Here is a 7183-nt window from a genome sequence, read left to right as displayed (position 1 = left end):
TCGCCGTCACATGCGACGCCTCACCCTTTGGTGTCGGCGCCGTCCTCAGCCATACACTTCCGGACGGAAAAGAAGCACCCATCGCCTTCTTTTCGAGAACACTCAGCAAACCAGAAAGGAACTACAGCCAGTTAGACAAGGAAGCCCTGGCCATCGTCGCAGCAATCAAGAAGTTCCACGAGTATCTCTATGGCCGCCGATTCACCATTATCACAGACCACAAGCCGTTGCTGGGCATCCTGGCTGGGAACAAGGCCACCCCGAACATCCTATCCCCCAGGATGACAAGGTGGTCCGAGTTCCTCGCCGCCTACGACTACCGGCTCACACACAGACCCGGTAAGACGATCACCCATGCAGACGCACTGAGCCGCTCGCCGCTTCCCGACCTAGACGCCGACCCAGCTCCCACGACGACCACCCTCAGCATAGAGGCATTGCCCGACCTACCCATAACCGCGTCAGACATTGCCCGAGAGACTAATAAAGACAAACGTCTGGCGCGGGTATTACATTGGGTAGAAAAAGGGTGGCCGGAAAAAGACAACGAGGAAGCATTCAGGACATTCCGAAACCGGCAAACAGAACTGTCATTACAGAAGGGTTGTTTGCTATGGGGGGACAGGGTGGTTATACCGGAAAAATTGCAAGGGAAAGTATTAAAATTGTTGCACGAAGGGCACCCGGGCATCGTGCGGACAAAAGCCTTGGCCAGAAGTTACGCTTGGTGGCCAGGCATGGAGATCGAGGCTTGGGTGGCCAAGTGCTCACGCTGCCAAGAAACCAGACCAAATCCTCCCGCCGTACCAATCCTAGAATGGGAAACCCCCAGGGGGCCATGGTCCAGGATCCATATAGATTTTGCCGGGCCCACAAAAGGAAACACATTCCTCATCACGGTGGATGCTTACTCCAATTGGCTGGAGGTAAGCAACATGAAAACCACCACAACAGAAGCTGTCACCAAGGTACTCAACAAGCTCTTCGCAACCCACGGCCTCCCGGATGTCATCGTGTCAGACAACGGGCCCCAGTTCACCTTGCTAGAATTCGAAAAATTCCTAGCAGAACGGGGCATACGACACGCACTGACAGCGACGGCACATCCGGCGGCCAATGGTAGGGCGGAACGGATGGTTCAATTTACAAAGAAAACCCTCCAAAAAATCAAACACGGGGACATACAAGAAAAAATAAATAAAATGCTCCTAATACAACATATAACCCCAAACACAACGACAAACAAAAGCCCGGCAGAGTTACTGATGGGGAGAAAACTAAGGTCCCCACTCGACAGACTACACCCCACATACAACCCGGAAAAACCCCCAGACTCATCAAGCAAGCACCGGGTCTTTGCACCAGGCGACGCAGTCTATGCAAAGAACCTTACCGGAGACCCACTATGGGTACCGGCGACTATAACCCAACTGACAGGACCACACTCCTACCGGCTGCAGACAACCGACGGACAAACATGGAAACGCCACATCGATCAATTAAGATCAAGAACAAGAAACACAACCGACACGCAGGCAAACACAGACGACCCCATTAACACAAACCAAGAGGGGAGGGAATATACAGGGGATCAAGAAGAAATAGAAAATAACCAGCAATACTCACCGGTCAACAGCCAGCTCGAAGCCTCACCAGGAAGAAACAGCCAGGCCAGCTCAACCAGCCCAGAAAGACTAGGCGGGAGCGGCGAGAGTCGCAGCTCGACCGACCCGGGTAGACCGGGAGGGAGCTGCAACAAGAGGCCCGGCAACACCTTCCAGGCGGTTCCATCAACGAGACCCAGAGAAACAGAGGACCCGACCGAACTGGCCGAGAGCCAAACAACAACTAACCTGCGCAGGTCCAGTAGGCAAGTACGGAGCCCCGCCTACCTACGGGACTACGTTACGTAGGACCGAACCAAGAGGGGAGGGGTGTTCTGTACAGTCATTTACATACTCGTAAGCGCCGCGTTGCGATTGGCTAAAGCGCGCGGCAACCGGATTGGTCGAGCGAGCCGCACAGATTGGCCCGTTGCGAATCCCCCGCGATTGGTGGAAACTAATCGCGGGAGATTCGAAGCGGTGCCATTGGCTGCGGCCGCCGCGGTTTGGGGAATAAAAGCCGCAGTTTTTCCCTCCAAGCTTAAGCTGTACCCGGAGCCCAATAAAGAGCTGAAACTAGTCACTGACTCCGAGTGTTCTTTCCTGCGACGGACACGACACATGCTGTGGAATCCAATTGAAAAGATGTAATGATTAATGGTTTATTGGGAATTAAGATGAGGGAATAAAGGTATATTCTAATCATTAAGGTGTCACACTCAAAATAGTAAAAGAGGGGAAACCTATACTTGTTCTTTTTTCTTTTTGTGTGTGTGTGTGTGTGTTAAAATTTGTATTAATTTAGAATTCATAAAAATAATGTGTAATGGAAAGGGAATATGACAGACTAAAGAACCAGCTAAATTAATAAGTTTAATATAGACTATTAAAAGCAAGGAGAGACTTTGGTAACTTCATTATTGCTATTATTAGGCAAATATATATTGTTTATTTTTATTTTTAAAATAAATATTAAAGGATTATATTTGAAATAATTGAAATGAAATAAAAAGATGTTTAGATTGAGATTAATGAAAGAATTTAGAATTAAACTTTATTATTATTATTATTAGGCAAACACATATTGTTTATCTTTATTTTCAAAAATAAATATTAAAGGATTATATTTGAAATAATTGAAATGAAACAAAAAGATGTTTCAATTGAGATTAATGAAAGAGGCTAGAATTAATGTGTTTGTTTCTCTCCTTACTGAAAATTTGGAATGGAAAAGGTAATAATAGAATTAAGTATGCATATATCAATGTATAATTGCTGTCATATTTGTATGTAAAGGTGATGACCCGGAAATATGTTGTCCACTAAAGAGAGATTTTTGTTTTTAATGTGAAAAACTGAATAAAGTTTGTTAAAAAAAAAGAGAGGATGCAGCAAACTGTTACTGTTCAACGTTTATCTTCCCCTGACAATGAGGCAAGCTGATACTAAGGCTCAATGGGGCGTGCTGGAGAATTACATCACTTGTATGGAAACTAAATTTCCAGCACTGTACATCCTTATAGGGGGTGACTTTAATGCCCGATTGGGAGTCCAAGTTCCCCCATCAATTGAGGCACTCTACTCCCAAGAAACCCTCCAGGCCATAGGACACCTGATTTCAACCAGACATTCTAAGGATGAATTAACAAATTTTGCTGGCATTCAGTTAGCCCTTTTAAGCAGCCCAACACAATAAGATAATTCTTAATGGGAGTACCCTAGGTGATCTAGCTGGTGAGTTTACTTTTAGTTCCTCACGTGGAAGTAGTGTTATTGATTTTGTGCTGGTATCCCAGCTTCTTAGAAAGGCAGTCCGTGCTTTTTATGTGGACTGCCTTACGGAGAGCGACCACTACCCCCGGTTACAATCATTGGGCTTTCCTCAAATATACACCTCCCTAGGGGTCCCCAGATATTAGATCCCTATGTGGCCTCATATACAAGGAGGATCAAATGGTCTTCTAATACTGAAAATTCCAATCCTTTTTATCATCTCCGGAGTATCTCAGCCTATACAATCAGGCCATAACAAGTAGTGGCCCAGGGACAATGTTGGCCTTTGAATCACTAATTAATAGTGTTCAAAGGGAGCTAGGAGCCGTCCATAGGCCGAGTGGTCCATATCATTCAAGAAGTAATTCTTGGTTTGACAAAGAGTGTCTGATGCTCAGGAACCAGATTAATCAGGTTTACCTGCTCTATCGTAATCAAGGGGATAAATGCACACCAGAGGACTACTATCGCTTGAAGCGGGAGTATAAAGGACTAATTGCTAAGAAAAAGAAAGCTAAACAGAGAGAGAAGTGGGATCTACTTCTCCTCTCCATCCAGCAGAACACTCGATTATTTTGGCAAATTGTTGCCAGCTCCTTGCCGGGTCATCAAGAACTCCCTCTCTGCTGTATTTCCAACAGAGATTGGGAAAACCATTTCTTGGCAATTTTCCAGGCATCAACAAGTTTGACTGTGCTTGGGCCACAGCTGCCTCCTGCAGTTCCTGACTGGCAACCCGTGACTCATGCTGAGATTACCGAGCTTATCTCCGAACTCAAGTCAGGCAAAGCCCCTGGCCCTGATGCTATACCCCCTGTTCTGCTAAAATCCAATGCCGAGTGGTGGATTCCTCTCTTAGCAAGATTCTTCACGCATATCAATACCTCTGGCAGGATCCCTACCTCCTGGAGCTTAGCAATTACTGTTCCAGTTTTTAAATGAGGAAATAGGAACAATCCAGCCAACTATCGCCCCATAAACCTGCTCTCCATCATTGGGAAACTGTATGCTAAATATCTCCAACGTGGATTCCTCATTTGGGTTGAGGAGTCCAATATTATTGGTGCTGAACAGATTGGGTTTAAAGCAGGCTGTGCCACACTGGACCACTGCTTTGTCTTAGCGCACCTGGTCAATAAATATACTACCATACCAGGTGGCAAACTTTTTACTGCTTTTATCGACCTAAAGTCAGCGTTTGACTCAGTCCCTAGGGGACTGTTGTGGTCAAAACTGCTCAAAAGTTCTATCGATAGACATCTTTTGTTCCTAATTAGATCCTTGTACAAACAGACCTCTAGTCAGGTCAGGTGTGGTCTGCAGGGAGAACTTTCAAATCCTATCCTGACTAAGAACAGAGTAAGGCAGGGTTGTGTTCTGGCTCCTCTTTTGTTTAATTTATTCTTATCTGACTTGGCCTTTCACATTGGACGTATTGAGTCCCAGGCCCCAAAGTTGTCAACTACGAAGATCCTGCTTCTCCTTTATGCTGACGATGCGGCCCTCCTTTTATTGTCAAGGCCAGGTCTGAAAAGATTACTTTTTGCATTCGGGTCCTACTGTGCTGAGAACCACTTGTCTATTAATTACGACAAATCCAAAGTATTGGTGTTCTCTAGAGCCCAGAAATTGTATAACTGGGCTATCAATGGTAATGCTGTTAAGCAGGTTTTCCATTTTAAGTATTTAGGTATTCAATTTCAGAACACCGGTGCTTGGACTAGACATTGAACCAGGTGCTGAATTCGGCCTCCTGTAGTCAACCAGCAGATTTTAAGATTTTTTTATACCCAAGGAGGCCAGTTTATTCCTTCTTCTCTGCGTATTTACAAAGCCAACACTTTGTCTCAAACTCTTTACGGAATTCCCATATGGATACAGGGCTTCAAGGATTGTATTGAAAGAACCCAGGCTGTCTTTTTTAGAAAACTTCTGGTCTTCCTCCTTGTGTTGGTTTTGCTCCGATGTACCTGGAACTGGGCACTCGATCAGTCAAATGTATGGCGTGGATTAACACCTTTAAATGGTGGTTTCGGGTGCTCTTTCTGGCAGTTCCTGGTAGCTACCTCTCCCTGGCGTTTGCTGACTATCATATTTCTCATTGGAAGAGGGAGCTGATGAAGAAATTACACCTGCTAGGTTTTACAGGGGATGCCCTGGGAGATTATGGCCTTAAGGACGCCCAACGGCTTGTGGACATCTATGAGCCAGAGCTAACAAAACTCTGATCTTCAGCCAATTTAATAATTACGGACTGAGGATGGCTTCCTATTTTTACACTCTAACCATTCCCAAGTATAGAAGAGCTTTCTCCCTAGCTTGCTTTAATGTTCTGCCCTCAGCACTACTGGGTGGGTGATTTAAGAGGCTCCTGATTAACGAGCGACTATGCCCCTGTGACAGAGCTGAGGTTGAAACTGTGGAGCATGTCCTTTTATATTGCCCTATGTATAACGCAGGCAGATCTAAGTTACTGTCTCTCCTTGAAACAGACCCTTCTAAACCCAATGTTAGTAATTTGTTCTTATATTGTCTAGGGGATGGCTCCTCATACATCACTTCTTTGGTTTCCAATTTTTTTTTAAGAGCTGTAACCATCAGAGTAGAATGCTGTAATTCCCCTTAGTCAAGTTTTTGGTGACCAATTGTTCATGATTAATTTTCCCATGTTCTTCTTTTGTTGTACTTGTGTTTTGGTCTGTGACCACAAATAAAGTATTATTATTATTAGGCTTAAATGTGACTGATCCGTGTACACATTAGTCATGTAACCAAGCATTTATCTGCAATGAGCTACAAAAAGAACTACTATATTTTCCACATACCTGCACTTGATTCCATTTCTGTTTCTAACCATAACATTTGATAGGAGGAGGAAGTAAAAATACATACATGCAGAGACAAATCAAATATTCTGCTGTCACATGTATTGAAACATTCCCTCATTTGATCATAGACAATTCTGAGACCAACTTCAGTTGCACTGTCTGGGTGACGGACTTAGGTGAGGAATTTTGAAGCTCAATTTGTCATTTTTACATTAATTTGACAGAATGACTTTGAACTAATCATCACTGTCTATGTCACCCTATCTTACTTAAGAGTTTGTTGAATATGTAACAAATTTCATTTAATGTATGGATAACTTGGCCACAGTTCACTGCTAAAGCAATAAAGCTACCCCTCTGTCTTTAGACTGAAGAATTTATTGTGTTGTTCTTGTTAGTTATTTATTAGATAATTATCCTATCTTTATTATTTTATAAGTAACTCAAGGCAGCAAACATACATAATACTCTTTCCTCCTCCTATTTTCCCCACAACAACCCTATGAAGTGGGTTGGGCTGAGAAAGTGTGACTGGCTCAACCTGTTGTTTAGACAACTGCTACCCTCCAGAACAGCTAAGTTTAATTAAGAGGGAGGGGTTGGTGCTGTTTTCAGATTTTTACAGATATCCCTCACTAAAGGCATTGGACCCGCAACTGCATTGCAAATTTTCAAAAGATCCTTGCAATTCTTCAGTAGCTTGTTGAGGAACTGAAATCTATTGTTTAATTTCTGAAACCATAAAGATTCACAAGGAAAGATTGAAATTTCTTTAATATGTTTGATTTATTTTGTTTGAAAAGGTTTTTCAAAATAGATTAATCACTAAAGTGTTACTGACAAGAATGCCTATCTCACCTCATTTCCCATTACATAGTTTTATTCAAAATAGCTTATTTGCTTGTTGATTTCAAATTAAATCAGTAAATGATTCAATTAAGATGCAGCACTATTCACTGTCAATGCAAAATGACTCAC

Source organism: Notechis scutatus, chromosome 5, assembly GCF_049901735.1.
Source record: "Notechis scutatus isolate UNSWTSFEM ecotype Mainland chromosome 5, rNotScu1.2, whole genome shotgun sequence".
Taxonomy (NCBI): domain Eukaryota; kingdom Metazoa; phylum Chordata; class Lepidosauria; order Squamata; family Elapidae; genus Notechis; species Notechis scutatus.
The sequence above is the reverse complement of the archived record's forward strand: the minus strand, read 5'-3'. Positions refer to the sequence as shown.